The sequence below is a fragment of the Diadema antillarum genome, unplaced genomic scaffold (genome assembly GCF_040938485.1).
Source record: "Diadema antillarum isolate AM-2024a unplaced genomic scaffold, OU_Dant_1.0 scf00000156, whole genome shotgun sequence".
Classification (NCBI taxonomy): Eukaryota; Metazoa; Echinodermata; class Echinoidea; order Diadematoida; family Diadematidae; genus Diadema; species Diadema antillarum.
The window spans coordinates 495,364-503,009 of NW_027271045.1; positions in this window are offsets into that span (position 1 = coordinate 495,364).

Consider the following 7,646-nt stretch of genomic DNA (forward strand, 5'->3'; position numbering starts at 1 on the left):
AACGTACAAACGGACGTGTAATCTCAGTGACGTAGTCCATCCTTGAGAACGAATATATTTATCAAAATTTCGTTATCATGAAGTAAATATTCAGGTCCTAAAGTTGTTATATAAAGTCTACAATGCAAAATTTGCTTTTGATATAACGAACAAGGTCACAGCTAAAATCATGACAAAGAATTAATATAGAAAAACAACAGAAATGTGCTCCTTTATAGAAATACAAAGTTTAGCTGGGGAGGGCAAACGAATACGTCAGGAAGAAATCCCTCTGTGTTTGCTCCTTGTGTTACACACTGTTACCGAGGAGAATTTGTGTTATTATATTAGTCAGAAATGATGATTGGTTCGATACTGCGAAGTTTCGTCATAACAAGTCCATAATAAGTCCATATAACGTGGATGGATGTTTGTGACTTCGATATTATACAATATGGTTTGTTATAACAAACCTTTTGTAACGCGTCATTTCGGAGGCTCGTTATTCATACAATTTGTCAATACGAAAATTGATAGAGTTCGTATAATTATGAATCTTCTTTATTCGGTAAATGATAGGAATCTCCGAAGGTTAATCGAAAGGCTTATTAATTGGAACATGAACAATTATGTTCGCTTATCCAAATGTGGAGAAACAAGTTAACAACTAAAATACTCCAATTTCAAAACCTCATAATAACCGTTTTCACCTAAACGAATATTAGGCCCATTCCACTTTTAGAAGAACGGACCTAAAAATAATGATCCTTGGTATCTATTTTTCGAAGAACATTTCTAATGACAAACCTCCTGAATTAACTACAATTTTCTTTTTTCATTTTGGAATAACAAACCTTTGGACATCGGAGTAACGAATCTTTGGAGGAGCGAACGTATCAAAGTGCAACCTTAAACCTATTCTTAATCATTACTTTTTTTTAACATGTGTTTTCAAAGTAAGCACAAATACACAAACAAATTGACGATCTCTCTGTCTCTTAAAAGTAAAATGAAAAAAAAAATCTTGGAAAAAATTACAAATGAATATTGCTTTTCATTGATGAGTATAAAACAACATCATGTGATGATAAGCGGAAGATTTGTGTGTTTTCATCAGACAATAATTGTATATTGCATGATTTTTGTTCGCTTGTGACGGCATTTCGATGAATTAAAAACATAAACAAACAAACAAAAACTTATCCAGAGGAATTTGGTATAACGGGAGTCCACTGGCAATTCTTTTCTCTGTGTGTTGGAGCTCGATCCCTTCTCTGTTTCTCAGTCATTTTCATTCAACTGCTTCCACGTCCTTTTGAAACTTTTCCGTTTCTTATTCAATACATGCTCATTACAGACTTCTTCCGTCATTATCCTGAATGTGATTGCGTAGCACTTTTCGGATTTGTTTTGGTTTGTTTTGTTTTGTTTTTTGTTTTCTATATGGTCGCAGCATGTTCAGGCTATTGAGGGAATGAGAGAAAAATCGTCATGAAGAGAAAAATAAGAATGAATTAAGGCATTTAATATCATGACAATTATACAGCGAACGTCCGTTATGGAGACCAAAACTGGATGTGTTCTGTTTGAGACGGCAACTACCATACTCAAAAGATAAACACTTAGAGCACCTGTCACTAAAAAGTGGCACTGATCCTCTTTCTCCTACTATGTAATCCACTGACTTCAACCAACGAACATCCGTGAAAAAAAAAAAAAAACGTTTTCCGTTTGTTATTACAGGTAAATTGAGTTATGAACGCTATTCACTTTCGGGTATGAGCGGCTCGGTGATTTGGTAATATTTTCAACTAACATTAATCTTATGTGCAGTGATATATTTGTAATTGTCAGAAATTTCCTTTCTCGGACAGAACGTCCGTGAGCGAAACTTCCAGAACCTGTAACAGTACACATTGTCTCCAGAACCTCATTAGAAAGAAATTTAAACGCACAGAAATTACAGATTACGCAAAATTCCATTTTCCTATAACTTTATTTTAAGTGTTTAGCTGTTTTTTGTCTAATTAGAGGGAAAACAAGCGTAAAATTGTGAGTAAATTTTCAATTGTTTGTTCATTATGATCACATAACGCCTTAGAAATTCTGAAACTACTGCTCTAAACTCATTTTCTACTTTGTAAAACTTTATTTGTCGCTATTCGAGCCAAAAGTTTTAAAGAATACAGGACACTTTCGGGACAAGTTATCCCTATCGGAGGGATTGCATACGTCACGGACGTTCTCTGGAATTATCACGGACGTTCGTTCTACTACTAGGGTCATGTTCCAGGACGGATAACTAATCGGCAGAAAGTACCTAGCATTCCTAACTCTTTCAAAAATTTCAAAGGTATTGTCAATGCAAATTATAAGGAATTTGACATCCTTACAACATATGTATTGCTCAGAGGGGGATCAGGAGGTGAATTTTCAGAGAAAATATTAATTATATGCTTGGTTTTTGGTGAATTGCATGGTCGAAAAACTGCGGACGAACCTCAATCCGCTCCAAAAATGGCATGCAGCTCCTCGGTTAGAGAGCCAAAGGTAAAATGCACCTTCGCCATCAAAGCAAGATGGTGTCCCACTCGAAAACGTTTTAATCATCACGGACGTTCTTTTTTTCTTGGAGGTTCGTCTAAAAATATAATTTCGGTTCTTATTTGACAAAGGATGGACAGAAACCAAAAACAAACATATTATCGTGTTGATAGATCTTAGTTGATTACGACTCTGAACAATATCGCCAATAACGTTTCATGGGCTACGATCTTTATTAGAAAATTGCGGAAACACGTCCGTGACGAAAACTGAGTATAATTTTGCATAAAAGAATATTACGTCCCATGTACAGCCAGCAGACGTACAATTTTTGCAGGATATGTTCAGTAGGTGGAACACCAAATTTTCGTATACGTTACAGTTGGGACAACAAAGTAGAATTTGCAGCAGCGATAGAAATAAAAGCATCACGGACGTTCGTCTGTTTAGGACTTTGATATTTTAATTGTTCTCTGTAATTTTATACGTGCTCATAAAGTTCTTGTAATTTTGTGGTACATACCCATGATATGTCAGATCCAGAACATGGTCAGATATTAGATGCCACGTACCATAAAAATTGCACGTCATTAGTTTGAAAAACAAAAATTATTGTGAAAATAGCGTTTTTACCGTATTTTTATGCTTTAAGTCCTTGTCAAATGAAAAATATCAGGCAAAAGTCAACCAAACCATATATTTCCTGAAAGAAAATTTATCAATCTTTGAGATGACATGAAAAAAACCTGGTTTCTTAGATCATCCTAGCGTGTTCTAGGGGAAAGAATGTCATAAGGTACGAAAATTGGCAATTGTACATCGTTCAAAATTCTCACCCATATAGTGAGAACTTTGAGCAAAGAAAACCAATTTTCTTTGCTCAAAGTTCTCACTATTTATTATTATTTGTTTCTGGTCAGTTTTCCCTTTCTTGTTTCAATATATATATATATATATATATATATATATATATATATATGTATATATATCGAAAATATATATTTCCTTTTAAGAAGCACAGTACAGAAGGATTCATGTATGTAATTCAAGAGAAGACAGTCTATTCATAAAGAAGATTTAGGTTCCGAGTATAACTACTGGCGATAGGGAAATGAACCCTAGGAAGCTGTGGTATTTAGGCATAGCGCTCTCTGGAGCTCTTGTAACAGTTATTTACCTCCGACGCTGTTATGAATGGATACAATTAAGTTGTTTATCAACTTGATTTCCGTTTTGTTCCGGCGGACAAGTCGAGTACGCGCACTGGTTTATTGTGTGTGCGTGATTCCCAGTCAGGCCCCGCCCATTCTTTTTATTTGCAAACAGAAGCTTTTCCCGCGTAAGAAATCTCTTACGCAGGAACACGTAGTAGTGATTGGAATTTTGATTCACTCACCGGCACACTAATTTCCATACCTTAGTAGTGGGTGTGTCCACATTGTTTTGACCGGCAAATACAAACTGAGGTATCAGTAGCAGTGAAAAGAAGTGGGTTAAGCCCAATACATTATGGAATATTGTGAAACATTTAGGAAGGAAAATAGTGATTAATGTAATAAAAGGTATCATATTCATCTGGGTATGATGTTCTAGTTTTTATCAATGTAAATTTTATGGCTTGAAATTAGGAGAGTAAGTGGCATTTTTTATGTCAATTGAGTCTTGTGGGTATGTTAGACACAGAAGAAAACTGTAGAGTCAAACACAGACGAGAACTGCTTGTACAGTCAATGAACTTTGATAATAGAGACATGTACAAATGTATTGGAAATGAATTAACCAGTCAGCATTACTAGGTTGTCTGAGGTATTACTTTAAACCAATTGGCACTAATATGCAAATTAGATTTTGGTGACAGTGGATCCTGGGGTTTCGTATAAAAGGGTAGACAGCCGATGCTAAAAACTTTTTTTACATCATTCTTCTTGCAAGAAACTTTCCTCCGCCACACCTAGCTCTTGACACCTTTCCAAGCTTGTTGTTCGAGTCCTTTCCAAGCTTCTTGTTCCAGTTCTTTCCAGTGTTGACACTCTTCAAGTAAGTTTATAGGAAGTAAGTATATAGGAAGTATTTTAGAGAAGAAGTTAGGATAGTTAGTTTCCTTCACAACTAAATCTTTGAAATCATTCTCACCCTTTTGGTATTAAATTCTAAATTTACCTCTCAAATTAGGTATATAGACTACCTCAATCTGTTTTTATATGATTGCCAAATTCGATTTCAAACAAAGTGAAATATAATAATTTTATTTGATATAGCTTTTCAGTTAGAATAAGTGCTATAGTTCATATGCAAGTTTTTGTGTCTGCTATTGTCCAACAAAGACACATTTTTACATGCAGTCATTGTAAAGAGATGACTGATGGACGAGGTGAAACAAGTAATACAATTTTGGCCGAGTGATGATCACTTACAGTGACAACTACAAAATATCGTCACTACCATTTTAATTTGGATCAGGTCAAGGATGGTAAGCGGCTGAAGTCATCTGTCACCCAAAGTCTTACAGTCTAGCCTCGACCAGTTCTCTCTATTATGACGAGTAGATAATAAGACACTCGGAGAGGAGTCTAGGATATGTCGATTTACGAATGCATTTATTCTTTCATTTGTCTCATTAACATTTGCAATGTGAAATAGGTAATAATATACAATGGTGATAGGGAAAGAGAACAGGGTCTGGGACCCTGGCTTAAGTATTTGCCACTCCTTAACGGATGTCAACAGTTAAAACGGACTAAGAACAATTGAAAGGATTAGGAACAGTTAAACAAATTATAACAGTTGTCGCTATGGCAAACGTTACTGGCCAGGAATACGATAGATATTAAGAACCTTTGCAATTGTTACATTTCTTAGTGAAAGTTGAAAGATGTTATTGAAATTGATGAGATAAGTTTTGGATTGTGGATAATGATTCTACTGGAATAAGCATGTCCCATTTATTATCGATGTCCCATTATTGATGCGTCACTATAAATCCCGAACAGGGAAAGTGAACGTCATCTGATTTCATTCCTGAACAAGGAAAATGCCGACACTGACAGTTGCAATAGTAACAATCTTGAATACAGAGATCCCGAGTGTCACTTCATCAGAAACATACAGCCCCAAGGAACATCCCCCCCCCCCCCCCCCCCCCCCCCCTTGTGACTGAGGTTCTGTCTTGTTGACACTGCGGCAAGTGTAATTGTTACTGACACTTGTTACGACAAGTGTTGTTATTGTGATGTCACTGAATATAACTCAGTTATACATTGATTTAATAGGAGAGATTTCATAGTCAGGTGTGAAAAGTTTGTAGATCACAGAAAGCAAGGGACGAGTGACAAGTAATGTCGACAAACTTGTTACTAATTTAGTGAAACTTTTCTAGGTGTGATTTCTTTTACCGGCATTATTTTCTGGAAGTTTAAGGAATATTAAACTTGAGACCAGATAGATGCAAGTGCTGAAAGCAAGTGCTGGTTAAGCACTACAATCTGTAGTAACATGTACACCGACAGAGTGAGTGACATGCGAAGAGAGTAGGGCTAGGGCCGGTGGCATTAGTGGAATCCTGGAAGGGTGGATTGAGTGGAATAGTGGGTCTATCCCAGAAAAAGATTCAAGGGTAATAATTATGGCCAATTACCAGACTGAGTGATACTGATATGGAGATTGTTAACGAAGATGGGAAGCATTAACGCAAGATCTCATCCTAGGAAATGTTAGTGGAAAGATAAGACCCACAAGCGAGATAACTTGTGTGGAGTGAAGATCTACAGTGACTCATAATAAAACCCTGACTTATGTAAATCAGTCGGCCATTGTTTATTGACACGTTAAGGCATTGATCTCAAAGCCCCCCTCCCTTTTAGTAACGACCACATCAGTTTTGAATGATAACAATAGGTGACCTAGTGTGTGCATATACACGACATGTGTAAATCTTGCTCAGACTCAGACATGCTCAAACTACATTCTGAAGGTTGTCAGTATAAATTGCAAGTGAAGGTGTATGATTTACAAGTGTAACTGCATATACAGTAATTTCAATTATGAATCAGTGTAAGTTTTGTTCAAGATCAGATGTGAACAATATGAATACAGCCAGTGTGATAGTTGTATCTTTTGCTGTGAATGGAACGGAATAGAATGAATCCGTCATGTATAATAAACTGGTTTTCAAATGTATTGGACAGCTTTCTTCGATTTTTCTTTGTCGAAGTGTATACCATACCATAGCTTACCCAAGGCAGAGGAATAAGTAAGTGTAGGAGACTTATTTAACGTGACAAGTGTCGTGGCATGTGTAGTGGCAACAGTAGCGAGCGTTAGTGAGTGTAGTGGCTACTGTGGGGTGCATATGATGTGACAAGTGTCGTTGCAAGTGTGAATGCTAGTGAGGTGGCATGTGACAAGCAATACGCATACATTAACAGGCAAGCTCAAGTTAGCTCATAATTACAGTATTGCTATATGGACCTAGGAAATACTTACTTACTTGGGTATACTTGGGTGTAGAGACTGGAAGCAAAGCTTATTTGTCCCTCGTTACAGTTCTGTCCCGTCTCAGGTAGGGCTCATATTTGATTGGGTTGTTTCTCCAGTGTCTTTCTAGGGACGACTTGAATAGGTTTATGGTGGTAGCGTTGATGACTTCCTTGGGTGGTGCATTCCAATTGTTAACATTTCTTATTGAGAAAGCAGACTGCCTCAGACTAGAATGGATACGTTGTTTGACAAGTTTGAGACCATGACCTCTCGTTGTTGAACCGCTGGCCAGCTGGAAGAATTTAGAGGGTTCTACTCTGTCGAAGCCTTTCAGGATTTTGAACATCTGTAGGCCTATCAAGTCAGCCCTCTGTCTTCTGTAAGCCAAAGTGGGAAGTTGCAGCTCTCTGAGTCTTTCTGGGTATGTCATTTGTTTCAGTTCCAGAAGAAGCCTTGTTGCCCTTTGCTCTAATTTTTCTAGCATGTCCTCATCCCTCTTCAGTGTTCGGTGCCATACTGAGTTGCAGTATTCTTATGTTGGTCTCACAATTGTTTTGTAGAGTGAGAGAAAGCCCTTCTTCTGTAGAGTTGTGAAAGATCTCTTAATCATTCCCACTTTGATGTTGGCTCTTAATACAATGTATAGC